The sequence below is a fragment of the Schistocerca piceifrons genome, chromosome 5 (genome assembly GCF_021461385.2).
Source record: "Schistocerca piceifrons isolate TAMUIC-IGC-003096 chromosome 5, iqSchPice1.1, whole genome shotgun sequence".
Taxonomy (NCBI): domain Eukaryota; kingdom Metazoa; phylum Arthropoda; class Insecta; order Orthoptera; family Acrididae; genus Schistocerca; species Schistocerca piceifrons.
This window is the reverse complement of record NC_060142.1, coordinates 598723479-598750795: the sequence shown is the minus strand read 5'-3', so window position 1 is coordinate 598750795 and position 27317 is coordinate 598723479. Positions and strand designations below refer to the sequence as shown.

General features: G+C 49.7%; 39 non-coding genes across 39 annotated transcripts; all 39 read right to left on the bottom strand.

The window, feature by feature from the left end:
* Window positions 1-552: 552 nt before the first annotated feature.
* Window positions 553-626, bottom strand: Trnan-guu. Its single transcript has one exon. It is a non-coding gene; the product is annotated as a tRNA-Asn (tRNA).
* A 333-nt stretch (window positions 627-959) lies between these two features.
* Trnat-cgu lies at window positions 960-1031 on the bottom strand. The gene has a single exon. It is a non-coding gene; the product is annotated as a tRNA-Thr (tRNA).
* A 689-nt stretch (window positions 1032-1720) lies between these two features.
* Trnan-guu lies at window positions 1721-1794 on the bottom strand. Its single transcript has one exon. It is a non-coding gene; the product is annotated as a tRNA-Asn (tRNA).
* Window positions 1795-2127: 333 nt separating this feature from the next.
* Trnat-cgu lies at window positions 2128-2199 on the bottom strand. Its single transcript has one exon. It is a non-coding gene; the product is annotated as a tRNA-Thr (tRNA).
* Window positions 2200-2888: 689 nt separating this feature from the next.
* Window positions 2889-2962, bottom strand: Trnan-guu. The gene has a single exon. It is a non-coding gene; the product is annotated as a tRNA-Asn (tRNA).
* Window positions 2963-3295: 333 nt separating this feature from the next.
* On the bottom strand, window positions 3296-3367 carry Trnat-cgu. Its single transcript has one exon. It is a non-coding gene; the product is annotated as a tRNA-Thr (tRNA).
* Window positions 3368-4373: 1006 nt separating this feature from the next.
* On the bottom strand, window positions 4374-4447 carry Trnan-guu. The gene has a single exon. It is a non-coding gene; the product is annotated as a tRNA-Asn (tRNA).
* Window positions 4448-4780: 333 nt separating this feature from the next.
* Window positions 4781-4852, bottom strand: Trnat-cgu. The gene has a single exon. It is a non-coding gene; the product is annotated as a tRNA-Thr (tRNA).
* Window positions 4853-5541: 689 nt separating this feature from the next.
* Window positions 5542-5615, bottom strand: Trnan-guu. The gene has a single exon. It is a non-coding gene; the product is annotated as a tRNA-Asn (tRNA).
* A 333-nt stretch (window positions 5616-5948) lies between these two features.
* Window positions 5949-6020, bottom strand: Trnat-cgu. Its single transcript has one exon. It is a non-coding gene; the product is annotated as a tRNA-Thr (tRNA).
* A 689-nt stretch (window positions 6021-6709) lies between these two features.
* Window positions 6710-6783, bottom strand: Trnan-guu. Its single transcript has one exon. It is a non-coding gene; the product is annotated as a tRNA-Asn (tRNA).
* Window positions 6784-7116: 333 nt separating this feature from the next.
* On the bottom strand, window positions 7117-7188 carry Trnat-cgu. The gene has a single exon. It is a non-coding gene; the product is annotated as a tRNA-Thr (tRNA).
* Window positions 7189-7877: 689 nt separating this feature from the next.
* Window positions 7878-7951, bottom strand: Trnan-guu. The gene has a single exon. It is a non-coding gene; the product is annotated as a tRNA-Asn (tRNA).
* Window positions 7952-12899: 4948 nt separating this feature from the next.
* Window positions 12900-12973, bottom strand: Trnan-guu. The gene has a single exon. It is a non-coding gene; the product is annotated as a tRNA-Asn (tRNA).
* A 333-nt stretch (window positions 12974-13306) lies between these two features.
* Window positions 13307-13378, bottom strand: Trnat-cgu. The gene has a single exon. It is a non-coding gene; the product is annotated as a tRNA-Thr (tRNA).
* Window positions 13379-14067: 689 nt separating this feature from the next.
* Trnan-guu lies at window positions 14068-14141 on the bottom strand. The gene has a single exon. It is a non-coding gene; the product is annotated as a tRNA-Asn (tRNA).
* A 333-nt stretch (window positions 14142-14474) lies between these two features.
* On the bottom strand, window positions 14475-14546 carry Trnat-cgu. The gene has a single exon. It is a non-coding gene; the product is annotated as a tRNA-Thr (tRNA).
* A 668-nt stretch (window positions 14547-15214) lies between these two features.
* On the bottom strand, window positions 15215-15288 carry Trnan-guu. The gene has a single exon. It is a non-coding gene; the product is annotated as a tRNA-Asn (tRNA).
* Window positions 15289-15621: 333 nt separating this feature from the next.
* Window positions 15622-15693, bottom strand: Trnat-cgu. Its single transcript has one exon. It is a non-coding gene; the product is annotated as a tRNA-Thr (tRNA).
* Window positions 15694-16382: 689 nt separating this feature from the next.
* Trnan-guu lies at window positions 16383-16456 on the bottom strand. Its single transcript has one exon. It is a non-coding gene; the product is annotated as a tRNA-Asn (tRNA).
* Window positions 16457-16789: 333 nt separating this feature from the next.
* Window positions 16790-16861, bottom strand: Trnat-cgu. The gene has a single exon. It is a non-coding gene; the product is annotated as a tRNA-Thr (tRNA).
* Window positions 16862-17550: 689 nt separating this feature from the next.
* Window positions 17551-17624, bottom strand: Trnan-guu. Its single transcript has one exon. It is a non-coding gene; the product is annotated as a tRNA-Asn (tRNA).
* A 333-nt stretch (window positions 17625-17957) lies between these two features.
* Trnat-cgu lies at window positions 17958-18029 on the bottom strand. The gene has a single exon. It is a non-coding gene; the product is annotated as a tRNA-Thr (tRNA).
* A 668-nt stretch (window positions 18030-18697) lies between these two features.
* On the bottom strand, window positions 18698-18771 carry Trnan-guu. The gene has a single exon. It is a non-coding gene; the product is annotated as a tRNA-Asn (tRNA).
* Window positions 18772-19104: 333 nt separating this feature from the next.
* Trnat-cgu lies at window positions 19105-19176 on the bottom strand. Its single transcript has one exon. It is a non-coding gene; the product is annotated as a tRNA-Thr (tRNA).
* A 689-nt stretch (window positions 19177-19865) lies between these two features.
* On the bottom strand, window positions 19866-19939 carry Trnan-guu. Its single transcript has one exon. It is a non-coding gene; the product is annotated as a tRNA-Asn (tRNA).
* Window positions 19940-20272: 333 nt separating this feature from the next.
* Window positions 20273-20344, bottom strand: Trnat-cgu. Its single transcript has one exon. It is a non-coding gene; the product is annotated as a tRNA-Thr (tRNA).
* A 668-nt stretch (window positions 20345-21012) lies between these two features.
* Window positions 21013-21086, bottom strand: Trnan-guu. The gene has a single exon. It is a non-coding gene; the product is annotated as a tRNA-Asn (tRNA).
* A 333-nt stretch (window positions 21087-21419) lies between these two features.
* On the bottom strand, window positions 21420-21491 carry Trnat-cgu. The gene has a single exon. It is a non-coding gene; the product is annotated as a tRNA-Thr (tRNA).
* A 668-nt stretch (window positions 21492-22159) lies between these two features.
* Trnan-guu lies at window positions 22160-22233 on the bottom strand. Its single transcript has one exon. It is a non-coding gene; the product is annotated as a tRNA-Asn (tRNA).
* A 333-nt stretch (window positions 22234-22566) lies between these two features.
* On the bottom strand, window positions 22567-22638 carry Trnat-cgu. The gene has a single exon. It is a non-coding gene; the product is annotated as a tRNA-Thr (tRNA).
* Window positions 22639-23306: 668 nt separating this feature from the next.
* Window positions 23307-23380, bottom strand: Trnan-guu. The gene has a single exon. It is a non-coding gene; the product is annotated as a tRNA-Asn (tRNA).
* A 333-nt stretch (window positions 23381-23713) lies between these two features.
* Window positions 23714-23785, bottom strand: Trnat-cgu. Its single transcript has one exon. It is a non-coding gene; the product is annotated as a tRNA-Thr (tRNA).
* Window positions 23786-24453: 668 nt separating this feature from the next.
* Window positions 24454-24527, bottom strand: Trnan-guu. The gene has a single exon. It is a non-coding gene; the product is annotated as a tRNA-Asn (tRNA).
* A 333-nt stretch (window positions 24528-24860) lies between these two features.
* Trnat-cgu lies at window positions 24861-24932 on the bottom strand. Its single transcript has one exon. It is a non-coding gene; the product is annotated as a tRNA-Thr (tRNA).
* Window positions 24933-25600: 668 nt separating this feature from the next.
* On the bottom strand, window positions 25601-25674 carry Trnan-guu. Its single transcript has one exon. It is a non-coding gene; the product is annotated as a tRNA-Asn (tRNA).
* A 333-nt stretch (window positions 25675-26007) lies between these two features.
* Window positions 26008-26079, bottom strand: Trnat-cgu. Its single transcript has one exon. It is a non-coding gene; the product is annotated as a tRNA-Thr (tRNA).
* Window positions 26080-26747: 668 nt separating this feature from the next.
* Window positions 26748-26821, bottom strand: Trnan-guu. Its single transcript has one exon. It is a non-coding gene; the product is annotated as a tRNA-Asn (tRNA).
* A 333-nt stretch (window positions 26822-27154) lies between these two features.
* Trnat-cgu lies at window positions 27155-27226 on the bottom strand. The gene has a single exon. It is a non-coding gene; the product is annotated as a tRNA-Thr (tRNA).
* Between the last annotated feature and the right edge of the window lie 91 nt (window positions 27227-27317).

Genomic DNA, 27317 nt, shown 5'->3' with positions numbered 1-27317 from the left:
GTAAAGAATACGTCTTTTGTAGCGGGCGTTCCTCTACTGCAGTGTCACACATGACGATTAAAAAGGAAAACAGCAGAACGTCTGTGTAGGGCCATGTTTTTACCTACAGTGTCACTTGGCTGAATGTGTATAAGGCTCTGTGGCATCACTCAAACGCAGCCAAATTGTCACACTAGCTGTGTATCTCTAACGACTGCACGTCGCTCGGCCAACAGCGGCCTACTGCAGACCGACACTTAAGACACACCAAATACAAATCGACATCGAGAGACAGGCCATGTCATGTGGCACTCGCGACGTATATGCTGAAATTGAATGTAAAGAATACGTCTTTTGTAGCGGGCGTCCCTCTACTGCAGTGTCACACATGACGAATAAAAAGGAAAACAGCAGAACGTCTGTGTAGGGCCATGTTTTTACCTACAGTGTCACTTGGCTGAATGTGTATAAGGCTCTGTGGCATCACTCAAACGCAGCCAAATTGTCACACTAGCTGTGTATCTCTAACAAAGTTGACGTATGTCCTCACCTCGGTGCCGGTTAAAACGATTTCGCCCCCGGGTGGGCTCGAACCACCAGCCTTTCGGTTAACAGCCGAACGCGCTAGCCGATTGCGCCACGGAGGCCTTGACTTTGGCTCCCTTGTGCTCTGTATATCAACGCAATTCGTATACCTTCTGCAGGAATCTCGCAGAATGGTAGCATTTGCTTACGCCTCTTCACATGGATAACGTGCATGCACACTGTAGCGAGGCTCGTAAACGAATGACATCGCCAAGCATGACATTATACTACAAAATGCATACAAACCAATGTTCTGCCTATGCATTCAGAAAACCTCTGAGGCCAGTAGAATACTTGTCATAGGTTGTAGAACATCCCTTACATTCAGTGTACTGCCATGTGTTAGATGCTGCTCGAGATAGCTCCGCTCCTTGCAGGAAGGTTTAAAAAATGAATGCCTTCTGTGAGGTTCGAACTCACGACCCCTGGTTTACGAGACCAGTGCTCTACCACTGAGCTAAGAAGGCGGCAGCTTAGCGTTTGTGAGCTATCCCCAAATTGTTACTTCATCATACTGAATCTTGCAGCCCTCGACCAGATATCGGATTTGGCACACAGCTGCTGCTGGGGGTGTCCACATTGCCGTTTTCCAAATCTCTTGAATGTTTCGCCCTTACGATCGACGACGAGCGTCGGCCCACCAAAAGTTAGCGGTCTGCACAATCCTGACCTAGTGCACAGCTTGTGGGATAGCGTGGCTCGACTGCGAAATGCGCCTTTCGGCTCCTCTCTCTGGCTACAGTGCGCTGTTGTCCACAGTGGCACTGGCGTTGCCCATGGGGCTTCATGTAAGGCGACTGCACGTCGCTCGGCCAACAGCGGCCTACTGCAGACCGACACTTAAGACACACCAAATACAAATCGACATCGAGAGACAGGCCATGTCATGTGGCACTCGCGACGTATATGCTGAAATTGAATGTAAAGAATACGTCTTTTGTAGCGGGCGTCCCTCTACTGCAGTGTCACACATGACGAATAAAAAGGAAAACAGCAGAACGTCTGTGTAGGGCCATGTTTTTACCTACAGTGTCACTTGGCTGAATGTGTATAAGGCTCTGTGGCATCACTCAAACGCAGCCAAATTGTCACACTAGCTGTGTATCTCTAACAAAGTTGACGTATGTCCTCACCTCGGTGCCGGTTAAAACGATTTCGCCCCCGGGTGGGCTCGAACCACCAGCCTTTCGGTTAACAGCCGAACGCGCTAGCCGATTGCGCCACGGAGGCCTTGACTTTGGCTCCCTTGTGCTCTGTATATCAACGCAATTCGTATACCTTCTGCAGGAATCTCGCAGAATGGTAGCATTTGCTTACGCCTCTTCACATGGATAACGTGCATGCACACTGTAGCGAGGCTCGTAAACGAATGACATCGCCAAGCATGACATTATACTACAAAATGCATACAAACCAATGTTCTGCCTATGCATTCAGAAAACCTCTGAGGCCAGTAGAATACTTGTCATAGGTTGTAGAACATCCCTTTCATTCAGTGTACTGCCATGTGTTAGATGCTGCTCGAGATAGCTCCGCTCCTTGCAGGAAGGTTTAAAAAATGAATGCCTTCTGTGAGGTTCGAACTCACGACCCCTGGTTTACGAGACCAGTGCTCTACCACTGAGCTAAGAAGGCGGCAGCTTAGCGTTTGTGAGCTATCCCCAAATTGTTACTTCATCATACTGAATCTTGCAGCCCTCGACCAGATATCGGATTTGGCACACAGCTGCTGCTGGGGGTGTCCACATTGCCGTTTTCCAAATCTCTTGAATGTTTCGCCCTTACGATCGACGACGAGCGTCGGCCCACCAAAAGTTAGCGGTCTGCACAATCCTGACCTAGTGCACAGCTTGTGGGATAGCGTGGCTCGACTGCGAAATGCGCCTTTCGGCTCCTCTCTCTGGCTACAGTGCGCTGTTGTCCACAGTGGCACTGGCGTTGCCCATGGGGCTTCATGTAAGGCGACTGCACGTCGCTCGGCCAACAGCGGCCTACTGCAGACCGACACTTAAGACACACCAAATACAAATCGACATCGAGAGACAGGCCATGTCATGTGGCACTCGCGACGTATATGCTGAAATTGAATGTAAAGAATACGTCTTTTGTAGCGGGCGTCCCTCTACTGCAGTGTCACACATGACGAATAAAAAGGAAAACAGCAGAACGTCTGTGTAGGGCCATGTTTTTACCTACAGTGTCACTTGGCTGAATGTGTATAAGGCTCTGTGGCATCACTCAAACGCAGCCAAATTGTCACACTAGCTGTGTATCTCTAACAAAGTTGACGTATGTCCTCACCTCGGTGCCGGTTAAAACGATTTCGCCCCCGGGTGGGCTCGAACCACCAACCTTTCTGTTAACAGCCGAACGCGCTAGCCGATTGCGCCACGGAGGCCTTGACTTTGGCTCCCTTGTGCTCTGTATATCAACGCAATTCGTATACCTTCTGCAGGAATCTCGCAGAATGGTAGCATTTGCTTACGCCTCTTCACATGGATAACGTGCATGCACACTGTAGCGAGGCTCGTAAACGAATGACATCGCCAAGCATGACATTATACTACAAAATGCATACAAACCAATGTTCTGCCTATGCATTCAGAAAACCTCTGAGGCCAGTAGAATACTTGTCATAGGTTGTAGAACATCCCTTTCATTCAGTGTACTGCCATGTGTTAGATGCTGCTCGAGATAGCTCCGCTCCTTGCAGGAAGGTTTAAAAAATGAATGCCTTCTGTGAGGTTCGAACTCACGACCCCTGGTTTACGAGACCAGAGCTCTACCACTGAGCTAAGAAGGCGGCAGCTTAGCGTTTGTGAGCTATCCCCAAATTGTTACTTCATCATACTGAATCTTGCAGCCCTCGACCAGATATCGGATTTGGCACACAGCTGCTGCTGGGGGTGTCCACATTGCCATTTTCCAAATCTCTTGAATGTTTCGCCCTTACGATCGACGACGAGCGTCGGCCCACCAAAAGTTAGCGGTCTGCACAATCCTGACCTAGTGCACAGCTTGTGGGATAGCGTGGCTCGACTGCGAAATGCGCCTTTCGGCTCCTCTCTCTGGCTACAGTGCGCTGTTGTCCACAGTGGCACTGGCGTTGCCCATGGGGCTTCATGTAAGGCGACTGCACGTCGCTCGGCCAACAGCGGCCTACTGCAGACCGACACTTAAGACACACCAAATACAAATCGACATCGAGAGACAGGCCATGTCATGTGGCACTCGCGACGTATATGCTGAAATTGAATGTAAAGAATACGTCTTTTGTAGCGGGCGTTCCTCTACTGCAGTGTCACACATGACGATTAAAAAGGAAAACAGCAGAACGTCTGTGTAGGGCCATGTTTTTACCTACAGTGTCACTTGGCTGAATGTGTATAAGGCTCTGTGGCATCACTCAAACGCAGCCAAATTGTCACACTAGCTGTGTATCTCTAACGACTGCACGTCGCTCGGCCAACAGCGGCCTACTGCAGACCGACACTTAAGACACACCAAATACAAATCGACATCGAGAGACAGGCCATGTCATGTGGCACTCGCGACGTATATGCTGAAATTGAATGTAAAGAATACGTCTTTTGTAGCGGGCGTCCCTCTACTGCAGTGTCACACATGACGAATAAAAAGGAAAACAGCAGAACGTCTGTGTAGGGCCATGTTTTTACCTACAGTGTCACTTGGCTGAATGTGTATAAGGCTCTGTGGCATCACTCAAACGCAGCCAAATTGTCACACTAGCTGTGTATCTCTAACAAAGTTGACGTATGTCCTCACCTCGGTGCCGGTTAAAACGATTTCGCCCCCGGGTGGGCTCGAACCACCAGCCTTTCGGTTAACAGCCGAACGCGCTAGCCGATTGCGCCACGGAGGCCTTGACTTTGGCTCCCTTGTGCTCTGTATATCAACGCAATTCGTATACCTTCTGCAGGAATCTCGCAGAATGGTAGCATTTGCTTACGCCTCTTCACATGGATAACGTGCATGCACACTGTAGCGAGGCTCGTAAACGAATGACATCGCCAAGCATGACATTATACTACAAAATGCATACAAACCAATGTTCTGCCTATGCATTCAGAAAACCTCTGAGGCCAGTAGAATACTTGTCATAGGTTGTAGAACATCCCTTACATTCAGTGTACTGCCATGTGTTAGATGCTGCTCGAGATAGCTCCGCTCCTTGCAGGAAGGTTTAAAAAATGAATGCCTTCTGTGAGGTTCGAACTCACGACCCCTGGTTTACGAGACCAGTGCTCTACCACTGAGCTAAGAAGGCGGCAGCTTAGCGTTTGTGAGCTATCCCCAAATTGTTACTTCATCATACTGAATCTTGCAGCCCTCGACCAGATATCGGATTTGGCACACAGCTGCTGCTGGGGGTGTCCACATTGCCGTTTTCCAAATCTCTTGAATGTTTCGCCCTTACGATCGACGACGAGCGTCGGCCCACCAAAAGTTAGCGGTCTGCACAATCCTGACCTAGTGCACAGCTTGTGGGATAGCGTGGCTCGACTGCGAAATGCGCCTTTCGGCTCCTCTCTCTGGCTACAGTGCGCTGTTGTCCACAGTGGCACTGGCGTTGCCCATGGGGCTTCATGTAAGGCGACTGCACGTCGCTCGGCCAACAGCGGCCTACTGCAGACCGACACTTAAGACACACCAAATACAAATCGACATCGAGAGACAGGCCATGTCATGTGGCACTCGCGACGTATATGCTGAAATTGAATGTAAAGAATACGTCTTTTGTAGCGGGCGTCCCTCTACTGCAGTGTCACACATGACGAATAAAAAGGAAAACAGCAGAACGTCTGTGTAGGGCCATGTTTTTACCTACAGTGTCACTTGGCTGAATGTGTATAAGGCTCTGTGGCATCACTCAAACGCAGCCAAATTGTCACACTAGCTGTGTATCTCTAACAAAGTTGACGTATGTCCTCACCTCGGTGCCGGTTAAAACGATTTCGCCCCCGGGTGGGCTCGAACCACCAGCCTTTCGGTTAACAGCCGAACGCGCTAGCCGATTGCGCCACGGAGGCCTTGACTTTGGCTCCCTTGTGCTCTGTATATCAACGCAATTCGTATACCTTCTGCAGGAATCTCGCAGAATGGTAGCATTTGCTTACGCCTCTTCACATGGATAACGTGCATGCACACTGTAGCGAGGCTCGTAAACGAATGACATCGCCAAGCATGACATTATACTACAAAATGCATACAAACCAATGTTCTGCCTATGCATTCAGAAAACCTCTGAGGCCAGTAGAATACTTGTCATAGGTTGTAGAACATCCCTTTCATTCAGTGTACTGCCATGTGTTAGATGCTGCTCGAGATAGCTCCGCTCCTTGCAGGAAGGTTTAAAAAATGAATGCCTTCTGTGAGGTTCGAACTCACGACCCCTGGTTTACGAGACCAGTGCTCTACCACTGAGCTAAGAAGGCGGCAGCTTAGCGTTTGTGAGCTATCCCCAAATTGTTACTTCATCATACTGAATCTTGCAGCCCTCGACCAGATATCGGATTTGGCACACAGCTGCTGCTGGGGGTGTCCACATTGCCGTTTTCCAAATCTCTTGAATGTTTCGCCCTTACGATCGACGACGAGCGTCGGCCCACCAAAAGTTAGCGGTCTGCACAATCCTGACCTAGTGCACAGCTTGTGGGATAGCGTGGCTCGACTGCGAAATGCGCCTTTCGGCTCCTCTCTCTGGCTACAGTGCGCTGTTGTCCACAGTGGCACTGGCGTTGCCCATGGGGCTTCATGTAAGGCGACTGCACGTCGCTCGGCCAACAGCGGCCTACTGCAGACCGACACTTAAGACACACCAAATACAAATCGACATCGAGAGACAGGCCATGTCATGTGGCACTCGCGACGTATATGCTGAAATTGAATGTAAAGAATACGTCTTTTGTAGCGGGCGTCCCTCTACTGCAGTGTCACACATGACGAATAAAAAGGAAAACAGCAGAACGTCTGTGTAGGGCCATGTTTTTACCTACAGTGTCACTTGGCTGAATGTGTATAAGGCTCTGTGGCATCACTCAAACGCAGCCAAATTGTCACACTAGCTGTGTATCTCTAACAAAGTTGACGTATGTCCTCACCTCGGTGCCGGTTAAAACGATTTCGCCCCCGGGTGGGCTCGAACCACCAGCCTTTCGGTTAACAGCCGAACGCGCTAGCCGATTGCGCCACGGAGGCCTTGACTTTGGCTCCCTTGTGCTCTGTATATCAACGCAATTCGTATACCTTCTGCAGGAATCTCGCAGAATGGTAGCATTTGCTTACGCCTCTTCACATGGATAACGTGCATGCACACTGTAGCGAGGCTCGTAAACGAATGACATCGCCAAGCATGACATTATACTACAAAATGCATACAAACCAATGTTCTGCCTATGCATTCAGAAAACCTCTGAGGCCAGTAGAATACTTGTCATAGGTTGTAGAACATCCCTTTCATTCAGTGTACTGCCATGTGTTAGATGCTGCTCGAGATAGCTCCGCTCCTTGCAGGAAGGTTTAAAAAATGAATGCCTTCTGTGAGGTTCGAACTCACGACCCCTGGTTTACGAGACCAGTGCTCTACCACTGAGCTAAGAAGGCGGCAGGTTAGCGTTTGTGAGCTATCCCCAAATTGTTACTTCATCATACTGAATCTTGCAGCCCTCGACCAGATATCGGATTTGGCACACAGCTGCTGCTGGGGGTGTCCACATTGCCGTTTTCCAAATCTCTTGAATGTTTCGCCCTTACGATCGACGACGAGCGTCGGCCCACCAAAAGTTAGCGGTCTGCACAATCCTGACCTAGTGCACAGCTTGTGGGATAGCGTGGCTCGACTGCGAAATGCGCCTTTCGGCTCCTCTCTCTGGCTACAGTGCGCTGTTGTCCACAGTGGCACTGGCGTTGCCCATGGGGCTTCATGTAAGGCGACTGCACGTCGCTCGGCCAACAGCGGCCTACTGCAGACCGACACTTAAGACACACCAAATACAAATCGACATCGAGAGACAGGCCATGTCATGTGGCACTCGCGACGTATATGCTGAAATTGAATGTAAAGAATACGTCTTTTGTAGCGGGCGTCCCTCTACTGCAGTGTCACACATGACGAATAAAAAGGAAAACAGCAGAACGTCTGTGTAGGGCCATGTTTTTACCTACAGTGTCACTTGGCTGAATGTGTATAAGGCTCTGTGGCATCACTCAAACGCAGCCAAATTGTCACACTAGCTGTGTATCTCTAACAAAGTTGACGTATGTCCTCACCTCGGTGCCGGTTAAAACGATTTCGCCCCCGGGTGGGCTCGAACCACCAACCTTTCGGTTAACAGCCGAACGCGCTAGCCGATTGCGCCACGGAGGCCTTGACTTTGGCTCCCTTGTGCTCTGTATATCAACGCAATTCGTATACCTTCTGCAGGAATCTCGCAGAATGGTAGCATTTGCTTACGCCTCTTCACATGGATAACGTGCATGCACACTGTAGCGAGGCTCGTAAACGAATGACATCGCCAAGCATGACATTATACTACAAAATGCATACAAACCAATGTTCTGCCTATGCATTCAGAAAACCTCTGAGGCCAGTAGAATACTTGTCATAGGTTGTAGAACATCCCTTTCATTCAGTGTACTGCCATGTGATAGATGCTGCTCGAGATAGCTCCGCTCCTTGCAGGAAGGTTTAAAAAATGAATGCCTTCTGTGAGGTTCGAACTCACGACCCCTGGTTTACGAGACCAGTGCTCTACCACTTTTTTTTTTTTTTTAATATTAGAGAGGGACATACCCTGAAGCTTGAGAGCAATAGTCCGAAGCAGCGGTTCCAGGGACAATACGAATAAAGACATAGAGAGCGGACTACCCTGAGGCACTCTGCGGCGGATAGCAATGGGCGGCGTCAGTTGCCCATTGACTGACAGCCGAGCTGTTATTCCCCTATACAAATTGCCAAGAACACCACGTGATGAAGCGTTAAAACCTATTGTACCTAAAACACGATCTAAAAACACATGACTGACGTGATCAAAAGCCTTATAAAAATCAAGGAAGGCAAAGGCACAATGTACGTTTGTAACCGCCGCAACCGAGACAACATCCCGATATTCGGCTACTGGTGTCAGAATAGATCTATCATGAAAACAACATTGATGTGCACCAATCACACCCCGAAGCAGAGAAGACAACCGGCTATTGAGCGGTCTAGCAGCTGTCTTATAGTCAAAATTCAGCAATGTGAGCGGACGAAGATTGGCAGCAGATAAACGACCAGAGGACTTCGGGATTAAAACAATTTTCCCTACTTTAAAATCGGCAGGCACATCCATCCCCCTGACAATCTCATTTCAAATCTGCGTAAAAATGCCACCCAAAAGAGGCCAAAAACGGAGATAAAATTCTTTAGGCAGGCCGTCTGGACCCGGCGATTTACTGGACGGAGAGCGAGCAATAAAATCGAAAACATCATCTACCTGGAACTCCCGGAGAAATTCGCCGTTCGCGTCAGGCGCGATCGTCGCAGTTAGATCCCCAAAGACATCATCCGAAAGAGACTCACCAGAATCATCGGCAGAGTATAGACTAGTGTAATACTGATGAAGAGCGCGAACCATTTCCTCCTGTGCACTAAGCTGTCGCCCATCATCCACCGTAAGAGAAGAGATGAAGGAGCGACGACGACGAGTCTGATGCCGTAGCAGGTGGTACAAGGATGTCAGTTCACCTTCAACAAGAGAGTGAGGTTTCGACTTAACTCGCAGACCATCCATCTGTCGTCGTTTAAGGCTCAAGAGCTTGGCTTTAATACGACGAACATCATGGATCCGCAGTGGAGAGGTACCCGCCGCGTCATATAGTTCACGCAGGACAGAGTAGTAATATTCATACGTGTTCTTAAAATCACACGTCCTAGCAGCACAGTAGAAAATCAAAGTCTGACGAATCTTGGGCTTGGCAAACGCAGTCCACCAAACCAGCAAGGAGGGGTATCGCGGGACAGAGCGAAGACATCGCTCCCACACGCCACTTATAACATCATCCATAGCACTGTCGGCAAGGTGGGAAACATTTAACATCCACTGGGAACGATAAAGTTTTGCAGGTTGGCGACTAAGATTTACAGTTGCAGTAAAAGCACAATGGTCAGAAAAACTAGTAGGAATAACATCGACAGAAAGAATTTTATCACATAAAAAATCAGATAAATAGAATCTGTCGAGTCTACTGCATGAGGACGCGGTAAAAAACGTATATTTCACCAGGGTTGGATATTTGTGTTCCCAAACATCACGCAGATGCATCGTACGAACTAAGTCATGTAAATCACGGCAATAATTAAAATTGGGGGACTGGTCTGCAGGGCGTAAAACACAATTAAAATCGCCTCCGAGCAGGAGACTCCGAGGACTCTGGCGCAAAAGATAAATAAGCTCTTCTTTATAAAAACGCGATCGAGCCACAGTGTGACTCGAACCAGAGGGGGCATACAAAACAACGAGGCGGAGATCAAAAAGACGACAACCAATCCCACGGCCAGAGTCAAGGAATTCAATGTCAGTAATAGGAATGCCCTCTCGAAAGAAAAGAGCAGTTCCTGTTGAATATTCCGGCGCGACATTAAAAACAGTTTGAAATCCAGGTAGAGAGAGATCAGAAAACAACACTTCCTGCAAAAACACTACGTCCGCACAGGCGTCGTAAATAAACTGCCGCAAAGAGGCAATGCGAACGTCGGACTCAATACGGTTAACATTTAAGGTAAGAAAGGTGTATGCTTGAACCATAGAGAGAAAAGCGAGAAAACAAATCACCTACACCGACGCACCAGCGTCACAGTCCATAGCAGGGGTGACGGAGGCATCCGAGGGAGGGGGACTGCTACCCCGTTCCGCGGATCCCTTACGTTTCGGTTTTTTACGAACAGCATTAACGTTCGGCTGAACGCGTAACTTGCGTCGGCTGACGGGCAAGGAAACTTCAGCCGCCGGTGACGTAGGAGGGTCAATTTCTGTATCCGACACCACCCGCGCCGGTCCACATGCGGGATCCGGGGTCGCGGGGGAAACATCCGACAAAACGGAATGGTCAACACCTGCACTAGCTTCCGGCAAACATGGACTGCACGGAGGCGAAACGTGAGCAGGAAGGTCCGAGGCCGCAGAGTTGGAAGGAAGCGGAGCAGCTCCGCTGGCAGAGGTATGGGACAGCGAAGCAGGAAGTTGTCGCGGCTCCACTTGTTGTGACATCGAAGTCGGTTCGGAAGACGGCGCCAACAGGCCCGACCGACGACCCGACTCGAGAGAAGCTGCGTCGGAGGCCGGAGGGGCGCCAGCAGCCGCCACCGGAACCGCTACCTCAGGAGGGCAGGGAGCAGCTACAGTACACAGTGGCTCGGAGGATGCCGGTCGCTCGGACTGGGGCATCTCAGGGAGATCCTCATCCGTACTATTTCCATCGTGTGGGCGACGCCTCTTATTATTCAAAAGTGGCACACCCACCTGAGGGACAGACGGAACAACATCAGATTTAGCACGCAAAGGAGGAAATTCTGTATCAGGGGTGCGCAAAACCTGTGGCGGGGCGCTACTACCACTGGACTGTGCTACACCAAGAGCAGAACCACCTGCAACGAGGTCAGCGACCGTTAACTTGCGACGCTGTTCGAGAGAATTTTTTAAAACAAAAACTCTCTGCGGACAGTCGGTACGCACGTGACCACTTTCATTGCACAAAAAACAGGTGCCAACCTGACCACTATATGTTACATGGACACGATATCCACCGATCTGCAGGTGAGATGGAATATTCTGCTTAACGTGCATTTCGACTGAACGAATACCACTGTAACATTGCAGGCGATGTTGGCTTGACCAGCGTTCAAGGCGAATGCTCTTTACATCACCATACTTCTGTAGACCCTCCTTAAGATAGACATTATCCACCTCCGGTGGAAGGTTGTAAACACGAACATTGGTATACGTGATGGAAGCATTGGAAAGCAGCACGGTACTTACAGAATCATCCCGATGCCGAAAGAGAACTTGATGACCATATTTAGAAAGAATTTTATCAACCTGAAGTGGGTCCATAAACTTAACAAAGAAAACATACAGTTCGGTATCAAAATAAGCAGTGTGCACCTGATCCGAATGAACACCAAAGGTATCTACCAACCAATCATGAATCTCAAGAGAACTAGGTTGCACATGGCGGGTTGACTTGTCAAAAGCAAAACTAACTGTAGCCTGACGAGGAATAACCTGGGACGACATTTTCAAAATATGCGGTCGAAACCGCTACACAAAAGACACTGATATAAGGACAGAAAAAAAAAACACAAGGTACGAAACAACGACGGAGAAACACTCACAGAAGTTGCAACACAACACGTAAACAAAAACGATAGTCCACTATACGTAACGCTACGGCGGAGCGGAAGACTAGGCACGTCCACACTGCACGGCGTCTAAAGCGGAAACTAACTTATTTTTTTAACACAACACCCAGTCCCTGAGCGGAGAAAATTTCCGACCCAGCCGGGAATCGAACCCGGGCCCTTAGGATTGACAGTCTGTCACGCTGACCACTCAGCTACCGGGGCGGGCACCACTGAGCTAAGAAGGCGGCAGGTTAGCGTTTGTGAGCTATCCCCAAATTGTTACTTCATCATACTGAATCTTGCAGCCCTCGACCAGATATCGGATTTGGCACACAGCTGCTGCTGGGGGTGTCCACATTGCCGTTTTCCAAATCTCTTGAATGTTTCGCCCTTACGATCGACGACGAGCGTCGGCCCACCAAAAGTTAGCGGTCTGCACAATCCTGACCTAGTGCACAGCTTGTGGGATAGCGTGGCTCGACTGCGAAATGCGCCTTTCGGCTCCTCTCTCTGGCTACAGTGCGCTGTTGTCCACAGTGGCACTGGCGTTGCCCATGGGGCTTCATGTAAGGCGACTGCACGTCGCTCGGCCAACAGCGGCCTACTGCAGACCGACACTTAAGACACACCAAATACAAATCGACATCGAGAGACAGGCCATGTCATGTGGCACTCGCGACGTATATGCTGAAATTGAATGTAAAGAATACGTCTTTTGTAGCGGGCGTCCCTCTACTGCAGTGTCACACATGACGAATAAAAAGGAAAACAGCAGAACGTCTGTGTAGGGCCATGTTTTTACCTACAGTGTCACTTGGCTGAATGTGTATAAGGCTCTGTGGCATCACTCAAACGCAGCCAAATTGTCACACTAGCTGTGTATCTCTAACAAAGTTGACGTATGTCCTCACCTCGGTGCCGGTTAAAACGATTTCGCCCCCGGGTGGGCTCGAACCACCAACCTTTCGGTTAACAGCCGAACGCGCTAGCCGATTGTGCCACGGAGGCCTTGACTTTGGCTCCCTTGTGCTCTGTATATCAACGCAATTCGTATACCTTCTGCAGGAATCTCGCAGAATGGTAGCATTTGCTTACGCCTCTTCACATGGATAACGTGCATGCACACTGTAGCGAGACTCGTAAACGAATGACATCGCCAAGCATGACATTATACTACAAAATGCATACAAACCAATGTTCTGCCTATGCATTCAGAAAACCTCTGAGGCCAGTAGAATACTTGTCATAGGTTGTAGAACATCCCTTTCATTCAGTGTACTGCCATGTGTTAGATGCTGCTCGAGATAGCTCCGCTCCTTGCAGGAAGGTTTAAAAAATGAATGCCTTCTGTGAGGTTCGAACTCACGACCCCTGGTTTACGAGACCAGTGCTCTACCACTGAGCTAAGAAGGCGGCAGGTTAGCGTTTGTGAGCTATCCCCAAATTGTTACTTCTTCATACTGAATCTTGCAGCCCTCGACCAGATATCGGATTTGGCACACAGCTGCTGCTGGGGGTGTCCACATTGCCGTTTTCCAAATCTCTTGAATGTTTCGCCCTTACGATCGACGACGAGCGTCGGCCCACCAAAAGTTAGCGGTCTGCACAATCCTGACCTAGTGCACAGCTTGTGGGATAGCGTGGCTCGACTGCGAAATGCGCCTTTCGGCTCCTCTCTCTGGCTACAGTGCGCTGTTGTCCACAGTGGCACTGGCGTTGCCCATGGGGCTTCATGTAAGGCGACTGCACGTCGCTCGGCCAACAGCGGCCTACTGCAGACCGACACTTAAGACACACCAAATACAAATCGACATCGAGAGACAGGCCATGTCATGTGGCACTCGCGACGTATATGCTGTAATTGAATGTAAAGAATACGTCTTTTGTAGCGGGCGTCCCTCTACTGCAGTGTCACACATGACGAAAAAAAATTAAAACAGCAGAACGTCTGTGTAGGGCCATGTTTTTACCTACAGTGTCACTTGGCTGAATGTGTATAAGGCTCTGTGGCATCACTCAAACGCAGCCAAATTGTCACACTAGCTGTGTATCTCTAACAAAGTTGACGTATGTCCTCACCTCGGTGCCGGTTAAAACGATTTCGCCCCCGGGTGGGCTCGAACCACCAACCTTTCGGTTAACAGCCGAACGCGCTAGCCGATTGCGCCACGGAGGCCTTGACTTTGGCTCCCTTGTGCTCTGTATATCAACGCAATTCGTATACCTTCTGCAGGAATCTCGCAGAATGGTAGCATTTGCTTACGCCTCTTCACATGGATAACGTGCATGCACACTGTAGCGAGGCTCGTAAACGAATGACATCGCCAAGCATGACATTATACTACAAAATGCATACAAACCAATGTTCTGCCTATGCATTCAGAAAACCTCTGAGGCCAGTAGAATACTTGTCATAGGTTGTAGAACATCCCTTTCATTCAGTGTACTGCCATGTGTTAGATGCTGCTCGAGATAGCTCCGCTCCTTGCAGGAAGGTTTAAAAAATGAATGCCTTCTGTGAGGTTCGAACTCACGACCCCTGGTTTACGAGACCAGTGCTCTACCACTGAGCTAAGAAGGCGGCAGCTTAGCGTTTGTGAGCTATCCCCAAATTGTTACTTCATCATACTGAATCTTGCAGCCCTCGACCAGATATCGGATTTGGCACACAGCTGCTGCTGGGGGTGTCCACATTGCCGTTTTCCAAATCTCTTGAATGTTTCGCCCTTACGATCGACGACGAGCGTCGGCCCACCAAAAGTTAGCGGTCTGCACAATCCTGACCTAGTGCACAGCTTGTGGGATAGCGTGGCTCGACTGCGAAATGCGCCTTTCGGCTCCTCTCTCTGGCTACAGTGCGCTGTTGTCCACAGTGGCACTGGCGTTGCCCATGGGGCTTCATGTAAGGCGACTGCACGTCGCTCGGCCAACAGCGGCCTACTGCAGACCGACACTTAAGACACACCAAATACAAATCGACATCGAGAGACAGGCCATGTCATGTGGCACTCGCGACGTATATGCTGAAATTGAATGTAAAGAATACGTCTTTTGTAGCGGGCGTCCCTCTACTGCAGTGTCACACATGACGAATAAAAAGGAAAACAGCAGAACGTCTGTGTAGGGCCATGTTTTTACCTACAGTGTCACTTGGCTGAATGTGTATAAGGCAGCCAAATTGTCACACTAGCTGTGTATCTCTAACAAAGGTGACGTATGTCCTCACCTCGGTGCCGGTTAAAACGATTTCGCCCCCGGGTGGGCTCGAACCACCAACCTTTCGGTTAACAGCCGAACGCGCTAGCCGATTGCGCCACGGAGGCCTTGACTTTGGCTCCCTTGTGCTCTGTATATCAACGCAATTCGTATACCTTCTGCAGGAATCTCGCAGAATGGTAGCATTTGCTTACGCCTCTTCACATGGATAACGTGCATGCACACTGTAGCGAGGCTCGTAAACGAATGACATCGCCAAGCATGACATTATACTACAAAATGCATACAAACCAATGTTCTGCCTATGCATTCAGAAAACCTCTGAGGCCAGTAGAATACTTGTCATAGGTTGTAGAACATCCCTTTCATTCAGTGTACTGCCATGTGTTAGATGCTGCTCGAGATAGCTCCGCTCCTTGCAGGAAGGTTTAAAAAATGAATGCCTTCTGTGAGGTTCGAACTCACGACCCCTGGTTTACGAGACCAGTGCTCTACCACTGAGCTAAGAAGGCGGCAGGTTAGCGTTTGTGAGCTATCCCCAAATTGTTACTTCATCATACTGAATCTTGCAGCCCTCGACCAGATATCGGATTTGGCACACAGCTGCTGCTGGGGGTGTCCACATTGCCGTTTTCCAAATCTCTTGAATGTTTCGCCCTTACGATCGACGACGAGCGTCGGCCCACCAAAAGTTAGCGGTCTGCACAATCCTGACCTAGTGCACAGCTTGTGGGATAGCGTGGCTCGACTGCGAAATGCGCCTTTCGGCTCCTCTCTCTGGCTACAGTGCGCTGTTGTCCACAGTGGCACTGGCGTTGCCCATGGGGCTTCATGTAAGGCGACTGCACGTCGCTCGGCCAACAGCGGCCTACTGCAGACCGACACTTAAGACACACCAAATACAAATCGACATCGAGAGACAGGCCATGTCATGTGGCACTCGCGACGTATATGCTGAAATTGAATGTAAAGAATACGTCTTTTGTAGCGGGCGTCCCTCTACTGCAGTGTCACACATGACGAATAAAAAGGAAAACAGCAGAACGTCTGTGTAGGGCCATGTTTTTACCTACAGTGTCACTTGGCTGAATGTGTATAAGGCTCTGTGGCATCACTCAAACGCAGCCAAATTGTCACACTAGCTGTGTATCTCTAACAAAGTTGACGTATGTCCTCACCTCGGTGCCGGTTAAAACGATTTCGCCCCCGGGTGGGCTCGAACCACCAACCTTTCGGTTAACAGCCGAACGCGCTAGCCGATTGCGCCACGGAGGCCTTGACTTTGGCTCCCTTGTGCTCTGTATATCAACGCAATTCGTATACCTTCTGCAGGAATCTCGCAGAATGGTAGCATTTGCTTACGCCTCTTCACATGGATAACGTGCATGCACACTGTAGCGAGGCTCGTAAACGAATGACATCGCCAAGCATGACATTATACTACAAAATGCATACAAACCAATGTTCTGCCTATGCATTCAGAAAACCTCTGAGGCCAGTAGAATACTTGTCATAGGTTGTAGAACATCCCTTTCATTCAGTGTACTGCCATGTGTTAGATGCTGCTCGAGATAGCTCCGCTCCTTGCAGGAAGGTTTAAAAAATGAATGCCTTCTGTGAGGTTCGAACTCACGACCCCTGGTTTACGAGACCAGTGCTCTACCACTGAGCTAAGAAGGCGGCAGGTTAGCGTTTGTGAGCTATCCCCAAATTGTTACTTCTTCATACTGAATCTTGCAGCCCTCGACCAGATATCGGATTTGGCACACAGCTGCTGCTGGGGGTGTCCACATTGCCGTTTTCCAAATCTCTTGAATGTTTCGCCCTTACGATCGACGACGAGCGTCGGCCCACCAAAAGTTAGCGGTCTGCACAATCCTGACCTAGTGCACAGCTTGTGGGATAGCGTGGCTCGACTGCGAAATGCGCCTTTCGGCTCCTCTCTCTGGCTACAGTGCGCTGTTGTCCACAGTGGCACTGGCGTTGCCCATGGGGCTTCATGTAAGGCGACTGCACGTCGCTCGGCCAACAGCGGCCTACTGCAGACCGACACTTAAGACACACCAAATACAAATCGACATCGAGAGACAGGCCATGTCATGTGGCACTCGCGACGTATATGCTGTAATTGAATGTAAAGAATACGTCTTTTGTAGCGGGCGTCCCTCTACTGCAGTGTCACACATGACGAAAAAAAATTAAAACAGCAGAACGTCTGTGTAGGGCCATGTTTTTACCTACAGTGTCACTTGGCTGAATGTGTATAAGGCTCTGTGGCATCACTCAAACGCAGCCAAATTGTCACACTAGCTGTGTATCTCTAACAAAGTTGACGTATGTCCTCACCTCGGTGCCGGTTAAAACGATTTCGCCCCCGGGTGGGCTCGAACCACCAACCTTTCGGTTAACAGCCGAACGCGCTAGCCGATTGCGCCACGGAGGCCTTGACTTTGGCTCCCTTGTGCTCTGTATATCAACGCAATTCGTATACCTTCTGCAGGAATCTCGCAGAATGGTAGCATTTGCTTACGCCTCTTCACATGGATAACGTGCATGCACACTGTAGCGAGGCTCGTAAACGAATGACATCGCCAAGCATGACATTATACTACAAAATGCATACAAACCAATGTTCTGCCTATGCATTCAGAAAACCTCTGAGGCCAGTAGAATACTTGTCATAGGTTGTAGAACATCCCTTTCATTCAGTGTACTGCCATGTGTTAGATGCTGCTCGAGATAGCTCCGCTCCTTGCAGGAAGGTTTAAAAAATGAATGCCTTCTGTGAGGTTCGAACTCACGACCCCTGGTTTACGAGACCAGTGCTCTACCACTGAGCTAAGAAGGCGGCAGCTTAGCGTTTGTGAGCTATCCCCAAATTGTTACTTCATCATACTGAATCTTGCAGCCCTCGACCAGATATCGGATTTGGCACACAGCTGCTGCTGGGGGTGTCCACATTGCCGTTTTCCAAATCTCTTGAATGTTTCGCCCTTACGATCGACGACGAGCGTCGGCCCACCAAAAGTTAGCGGTCTGCACAATCCTGACCTAGTGCACAGCTTGTGGGATAGCGTGGCTCGACTGCGAAATGCGCCTTTCGGCTCCTCTCTCTGGCTACAGTGCGCTGTTGTCCACAGTGGCACTGGCGTTGCCCATGGGGCTTCATGTAAGGCGACTGCACGTCGCTCGGCCAACAGCGGCCTACTGCAGACCGACACTTAAGACACACCAAATACAAATCGACATCGAGAGACAGGCCATGTCATGTGGCACTCGCGACGTATATGCTGAAATTGAATGTAAAGAATACGTCTTTTGTAGCGGGCGTCCCTCTACTGCAGTGTCACACATGACGAATAAAAAGGAAAACAGCAGAACGTCTGTGTAGGGCCATGTTTTTACCTACAGTGTCACTTGGCTGAATGTGTATAAGGCAGCCAAATTGTCACACTAGCTGTGTATCTCTAACAAAGGTGACGTATGTCCTCACCTCGGTGCCGGTTAAAACGATTTCGCCCCCGGGTGGGCTCGAACCACCAACCTTTCGGTTAACAGCCGAACGCGCTAGCCGATTGCGCCACGGAGGCCTTGACTTTGGCTCCCTTGTGCTCTGTATATCAACGCAATTCGTATACCTTCTGCAGGAATCTCGCAGAATGGTAGCATTTGCTTACGCCTCTTCACATGGATAACGTGCATGCACACTGTAGCGAGGCTCGTAAACGAATGACATCGCCAAGCATGACATTATACTACAAAATGCATACAAACCAATGTTCTGCCTATGCATTCAGAAAACCTCTGAGGCCAGTAGAATACTTGTCATAGGTTGTAGAACATCCCTTTCATTCAGTGTACTGCCATGTGTTAGATGCTGCTCGAGATAGCTCCGCTCCTTGCAGGAAGGTTTAAAAAATGAATGCCTTCTGTGAGGTTCGAACTCACGACCCCTGGTTTACGAGACCAGTGCTCTACCACTGAGCTAAGAAGGCGGCAGGTTAGCGTTTGTGAGCTATCCCCAAATTGTTACTTCATCATACTGAATCTTGCAGCCCTCGACCAGATATCGGATTTGGCACACAGCTGCTGCTGGGGGTGTCCACATTGCCGTTTTCCAAATCTCTTGAATGTTTCGCCCTTACGATCGACGACGAGCGTCGGCCCACCAAAAGTTAGCGGTCTGCACAATCCTGACCTAGTGCACAGCTTGTGGGATAGCGTGGCTCGACTGCGAAATGCGCCTTTCGGCTCCTCTCTCTGGCTACAGTGCGCTGTTGTCCACAGTGGCACTGGCGTTGCCCATGGGGCTTCATGTAAGGCGACTGCACGTCGCTCGGCCAACAGCGGCCTACTGCAGACCGACACTTAAGACACACCAAATACAAATCGACATCGAGAGACAGGCCATGTCATGTGGCACTCGCGACGTATATGCTGAAATTGAATGTAAAGAATACGTCTTTTGTAGCGGGCGTCCCTCTACTGCAGTGTCACACATGACGAATAAAAAGGAAAACAGCAGAACGTCTGTGTAGGGCCATGTTTTTACCTACAGTGTCACTTGGCTGAATGTGTATAAGGCTCTGTGGCATCACTCAAACGCAGCCAAATTGTCACACTAGCTGTGTATCTCTAACAAAGTTGACGTATGTCCTCACCTCGGTGCCGGTTAAAACGATTTCGCCCCCGGGTGGGCTCGAACCACCAACCTTTCGGTTAACAGCCGAACGCGCTAGCCGATTGCGCCACGGAGGCCTTGACTTTGGCTCCCTTGTGCTCTGTATATCAACGCAATTCGTATACCTTCTGCAGGAATCTCGCAGAATGGTAGCATTTGCTTACGCCTCTTCACATGGATAACGTGCATGCACACTGTAGCGAGGCTCGTAAACGAATGACATCGCCAAGCATGACATTATACTACAAAATGCATACAAACCAATGTTCTGCCTATGCATTCAGAAAACCTCTGAGGCCAGTAGAATACTTGTCATAGGTTGTAGAACATCCCTTTCATTCAGTGTACTGCCATGTGTTAGATGCTGCTCGAGATAGCTCCGCTCCTTGCAGGAAGGTTTAAAAAATGAATGCCTTCTGTGAGGTTCGAACTCACGACCCCTGGTTTACGAGACCAGTGCTCTACCACTGAGCTAAGAAGGCGGCAGCTTAGCGTTTGTGAGCTATCCCCAAATTGTTACTTCATCATACTGAATCTTGCAGCCCTCGACCAGATATCGGATTTGGCACACAGCTGCTGCCGGGGGTGTCCACATTGCCGTTTTCCAAATCTCTTGAATGTTTCGCCCTTACGATCGAGGACGAGCGTCGGCCCACCAAAAGTTAGCGGTCTGCACAATCCTGACCTAGTGCACAGCTTGTGGGATAGCGTGGCTCGACTGCGAAATGCGCCTTTCGGCTCCTCTCTCTGGCTACAGTGCGCTGTTGTCCACAGTGGCACTGGCGTTGCCCATGGGGCTTCATGTAAGGCGACTGCACGTCGCTCGGCCAACAGCGGCCTACTGCAGACCGACACTTAAGACACACCAAATACAAATCGACATCGAGAGACAGGCCATGTCATGTGGCACTCGCGACGTATATGCTGAAATTGAATGTAAAGAATACGTCTTTTGTAGCGGGCGTCCCTCTACTGCAGTGTCACACATGACGAATAAAAAGGAAAACAGCAGAACGTCTGTGTAGGGCCATGTTTTTACCTACAGTGTCACTTGGCTGAATGTGTATAAGGCAGCCAAATTGTCACACTAGCTGTGTATCTCTAACAAAGGTGACGTATGTCCTCACCTCGGTGCCGGTTAAAACGATTTCGCCCCCGGGTGGGCTCGAACCACCAACCTTTCGGTTAACAGCCGAACGCGCTAGCCGATTGCGCCACGGAGGCCTTGACTTTGGCTCCCTTGTGCTCTGTATATCAACGCAATTCGTATACCTTCTGCAGGAATCTCGCAGAATGGTAGCATTTGCTTACGCCTCTTCACATGGATAACGTGCATGCACACTGTAGCGAGGCTCGTAAACGAATGACATCGCCAAGCATGACATTATACTACAAAATGCATACAAACCAATGTTCTGCCTATGCATTCAGAAAACCTCTGAGGCCAGTAGAATACTTGTCATAGGTTGTAGAACATCCCTTTCATTCAGTGTACTGCCATGTGTTAGATGCTGCTCGAGATAGCTCCGCTCCTTGCAGGAAGGTTTAAAAAATGAATGCCTTCTGTGAGGTTCGAACTCACGACCCCTGGTTTACGAGACCAGTGCTCTACCACTGAGCTAAGAAGGCGGCAGGTTAGCGTTTGTGAGCTATCCCCAAATTGTTACTTCATCATACTGAATCTTGCAGCCCTCGACCAGATATCGGATTTGGCACACAGCTGCTGCTGGGGGTGTCCACATTGCCGTTTTCCAAATCTCTTGAATGTTTCGCCCTTACGATCGACGACGAGCGTCGGCCCACCAAAAGTTAGCGGTCTGCACAATCCTGACCTAGTGCACAGCTTGTGGGATAGCGTGGCTCGACTGCGAAATGCGCCTTTCGGCTCCTCTCTCTGGCTACAGTGCGCTGTTGTCCACAGTGGCACTGGCGTTGCCCATGGGGCTTCATGTAAGGCGACTGCACGTCGCTCGGCCAACAGCGGCCTACTGCAGACCGACACTTAAGACACACCAAATACAAATCGACATCGAGAGACAGGCCATGTCATGTGGCACTCGCGACGTATATGCTGAAATTGAATGTAAAGAATACGTCTTTTGTAGCGGGCGTCCCTCTACTGCAGTGTCACACATGACGAATAAAAAGGAAAACAGCAGAACGTCTGTGTAGGGCCATGTTTTTACCTACAGTGTCACTTGGCTGAATGTGTATAAGGCAGCCAAATTGTCACACTAGCTGTGTATCTCTAACAAAGGTGACGTATGTCCTCACCTCGGTGCCGGTTAAAACGATTTCGCCCCCGGGTGGGCTCGAACCACCAACCTTTCGGTTAACAGCCGAACGCGCTAGCCGATTGCGCCACGGAGGCCTTGACTTTGGCTCCCTTGTGCTCTGTATATCAACGCAATTCGTATACCTTCTGCAGGAATCTCGCAGAATGGTAGCATTTGCTTACGCCTCTTCACATGGATAACGTGCATGCACACTGTAGCGAGGCTCGTAAACGAATGACATCGCCAAGCATGACATTATACTACAAAATGCATACAAACCAATGTTCTGCCTATGCATTCAGAAAACCTCTGAGGCCAGTAGAATACTTGTCATAGGTTGTAGAACATCCCTTTCATTCAGTGTACTGCCATGTGTTAGATGCTGCTCGAGATAGCTCCGCTCCTTGCAGGAAGGTTTAAAAAATGAATGCCTTCTGTGAGGTTCGAACTCACGACCCCTGGTTTACGAGACCAGTGCTCTACCACTGAGCTAAGAAGGCGGCAGGTTAGCGTTTGTGAGCTATCCCCAAATTGTTACTTCATCATACTGAATCTTGCAGCCCTCGACCAGATATCGGATTTGGCACACAGCTGCTGCTGGGGGTGTCCACATTGCCGTTTTCCAAATCTCTTGAATGTTTCGCCCTTACGATCGACGACGAGCGTCGGCCCACCAAAAGTTAGCGGTCTGCACAATCCTGACCTAGTGCACAGCTTGTGGGATAGCGTGGCTCGACTGCGAAATGCGCCTTTCGGCTCCTCTCTCTGGCTACAGTGCGCTGTTGTCCACAGTGGCACTGGCGTTGCCCATGGGGCTTCATGTAAGGCGACTGCACGTCGCTCGGCCAACAGCGGCCTACTGCAGACCGACACTTAAGACACACCAAATACAAATCGACATCGAGAGACAGGCCATGTCATGTGGCACTCGCGACGTATATGCTGAAATTGAATGTAAAGAATACGTCTTTTGTAGCGGGCGTCCCTCTACTGCAGTGTCACACATGACGAATAAAAAGGAAAACAGCAGAACGTCTGTGTAGGGCCATGTTTTTACCTACAGTGTCACTTGGCTGAATGTGTATAAGGCAGCCAAATTGTCACACTAGCTGTGTATCTCTAACAAAGGTGACGTATGTCCTCACCTCGGTGCCGGTTAAAACGATTTCGCCCCCGGGTGGGCTCGAACCACCAACCTTTCGGTTAACAGCCGAACGCGCTAGCCGATTGCGCCACGGAGGCCTTGACTTTGGCTCCCTTGTGCTCTGTATATCAACGCAATTCGTATACCTTCTGCAGGAATCTCGCAGAATGGTAGCATTTGCTTACGCCTCTTCACATGGATAACGTGCATGCACACTGTAGCGAGGCTCGTAAACGAATGACATCGCCAAGCATGACATTATACTACAAAATGCATACAAACCAATGTTCTGCCTATGCATTCAGAAAACCTCTGAGGCCAGTAGAATACTTGTCATAGGTTGTAGAACATCCCTTTCATTCAGTGTACTGCCATGTGTTAGATGCTGCTCGAGATAGCTCCGCTCCTTGCAGGAAGGTTTAAAAAATGAATGCCTTCTGTGAGGTTCGAACTCACGACCCCTGGTTTACGAGACCAGTGCTCTACCACTGAGCTAAGAAGGCGGCAGGTTAGCGTTTGTGAGCTATCCCCAAATTGTTACTTCATCATACTGAATCTTGCAGCCCTCGACCAGATATCGGATTTGGCACACAGCTGCTGCTGGGGGTGTCCACATTGCCGTTTTCCAAATCTCTTGAATGTTTCGCCCTTACGATCGACGACGAGCGTCGGCCCACCAAAAGTTAGCGGTCTGCACAATCCTGACCTAGTGCACAGCTTGTGGGATAGCGTGGCTCGACTGCGAAATGCGCCTTTCGGCTCCTCTCTCTGGCTACAGTGCGCTGTTGTCCACAGTGGCACTGGCGTTGCCCATGGGGCTTCATGTAAGGCGACTGCACGTCGCTCGGCCAACAGCGGCCTACTGCAGACCGACACTTAAGACACACCAAATACAAATCGACATCGAGAGACAGGCCATGTCATGTGGCACTCGCGACGTATATGCTGAAATTGAATGTAAAGAATACGTCTTTTGTAGCGGGCGTCCCTCTACTGCAGTGTCACACATGACGAATAAAAAGGAAAACAGCAGAACGTCTGTGTAGGGCCATGTTTTTACCTACAGTGTCACTTGGCTGAATGTGTATAAGGCAGCCAAATTGTCACACTAGCTGTGTATCTCTAACAAAGGTGACGTATGTCCTCACCTCGGTGCCGGTTAAAACGATTTCGCCCACGGGTGGGCTCGAACCACCAACCTTTCGGTTAACAGCCGAACGCGCTAGCCGATTGCGCCACGGAGGCCTTGACTTTGGCTCCCTTGTGCTCTGTATATCAACGCAATTCGTATACCTTCTGCAGGAATCTCGCAGAATGGTAGCATTTGCTTACGCCTCTTCACATGGATAACGTGCATGCACACTGTAGCGAGGCTCGTAAACGAATGACATCGCCAAGCATGACATTATACTACAAAATGCATACAAACCAATGTTCTGCCTATGCATTCAGAAAACCTCTGAGGCCAGTAGAATACTTGTCATAGGTTGTAGAACATCCCTTTCATTCAGTGTACTGCCATGTGTTAGATGCTGCTCGAGATAGCTCCGCTCCTTGCAGGAAGGTTTAAAAAATGAATGCCTTCTGTGAGGTTCGAACTCACGACCCCTGGTTTACGAGACCAGTGCTCTACCACTGAGCTAAGAAGGCGGCAGGTTAGCGTTTGTGAGCTATCCCCAAATTGTTACTTCATCATACTGAATCTTGCAGCCCTCGACCAGATATCGGATTTGGCACACAGCTGCTGCTGGGGGTGTCCACATTGCCGTTTTCCAAATCTCTTGAATGTTTCGCCCTTACGATCGACGACGAGCGTCGGCCCACCAAAAGTTAGCGGTCTGCACAATCCTGACCTAGTGCACAGCTTGTGGGATAGCGTGGCTCGACTGCGAAATGCGCCTTTCGGCTCCTCTCTCTGGCTACAGTGCGCTGTTGTCCACAGTGGCACTGGCGTTGCCCATGGGGCTTCATGTAAGGCGACTGCACGTCGCTCGGCCAACAGCGGCCTACTGCAGACCGACACTTAAGACACACCAAATACAAATCGACATCGAGAGACAGGCCATGTCATGTGGCACTCGCGACGTATATGCTGAAATTGAATGTAAAGAATACGTCTTTTGTAGCGGGCGTCCCTCTACTGCAGTGTCACACATGACGAATAAAAAGGAAAACAGCAGAACGTCTGTGTAGGGCCATGTTTTTACCTACAGTGTCACTTGGCTGAATGTGTATAAGGCAGCCAAATTGTCACACTAGCTGTGTATCTCTAACAAAGTTGACGTATGTCCTCACCTCGGTGCCGGTTAAAACGATTTCGCCCCCGGGTGGGCTCGAACCACCAACCTTTCGGTTAACAGCCGAACGCGCTAGCCGATTGCGCCACGGAGGCCTTGACTTTGGCTCCCTTGTGCTCTGTATATCAACGCAATTCGTATACCTTCTGCAGGAATCTCGCAGAATGGTAGCATTTGCTTACGCCTCTTCACATGGATAACGTGCATGCACACTGTAGCGAGGCTCGTAAACGAATGACATCGCCAAGCATGACATTATACTACAAAATGCATACAAACCAATGTTCTGCCTATGCATTCAGAAAACCTCTGAGGCCAGTAGAATACTTGTCATAGGTTGTAGAACATCCCTTTCATTCAGTGTACTGCCATGTGTTAGATGCTGCTCGAGATAGCTCCGCTCCTTGCAGGAAGGTTTAAAAAATGAATGCCTTCTGTGAGGTTCGAACTCACGACCCCTGGTTTACGAGACCAGTGCTCTACCACTGAGCTAAGAAGGCGGCAGCTTAGCGTTTGTGAGCTATCCCCAAATTGTTACTTCATCATACTGAATCTTGCAGCCCTCGACCAGATATCGGATTTGGCACACAGCTGCTGCTGGGGGTGTCCACATTGCCGTTTTCCAAATCTCTTGAATGTTTCGCCCTTACGATCGAGGACGAGCGTCGGCCCACCAAAAGTTAGCGGTCTGCACAATCCTGACCTAGTGCACAGCTTGTGGGATAGCGTGGCTCGACTGCGAAATGCGCCTTTCGGCTCCTCTCTCTGGCTACAGTGCGCTGTTGTCCACAGTGGCACTGGCGTTGCCCATGGGGCTTCATGTAAGGCGACTGCACGTCGCTCGGCCAACAGCGGCCTACTGCAGACCGACACTTAAGACACACCAAATACAAATCGACATCGAGAGACAGGCCATGTCATGTGGCACTCGCGACGTATATGCTGAAATTGAATGTAAAGAATACGTCTTTTGTAGCGGGCGTCCCTCTACTGCAGTGTCACACATGACGAATAAAAAGGAAAACAGCAGAACGTCTGTGTAGGGCCATGTTTTTACCTACAGTGTCACTTGGCTGAATGTGTATAAGGCAGCCAAATTGTCACACTAGCTGTGTATCTCTAACAAAGTTGACGTATGTCCTCACCTCGGTGCCGGTTAAAACGATTTCGCCCCCGGGTGGGCTCGAACCACCAACCTTTCGGTTAACAGCCGAACGCGCTAGCCGATTGCGCCACGGAGGCCTTGACTTTGGCTCCCTTGTGCTCTGTATATCAACGCAATTCGTATACCTTCTGCAGGAATCTCGCAGAATGGTAGCATTTGCTTACGCCTCTTCACATGGATAACGTGCATGCACACTGTAGCGAGGCTCGTAAACGAATGACATCGCCAAGCATGACATTATACTACAAAATGCATACAAACCAATGTTCTGCCTATGCATTCAGAAAACCTCTGAGGCCAGTAGAATACTTGTCATAGGTTGTAGAACATCCCTTTCATTCAGTGTACTGCCATGTGTTAGATGCTGCTCGAGATAGCTCCGCTCCTTGCAGGAAGGTTTAAAAAATGAATGCTTTCTGTGAGGTTCGAACTCACGACCCCTGGTTTACGAGACCAGTGCTCTACCACTGAGCTAAGAAGGCGGCAGGTTAGCGTTTGTGAGCTATCCCCAAATTGTTACTTCATCATACTGAATCTTGCAGCCCTCGACCAGATATCGGATTTGGCACACAG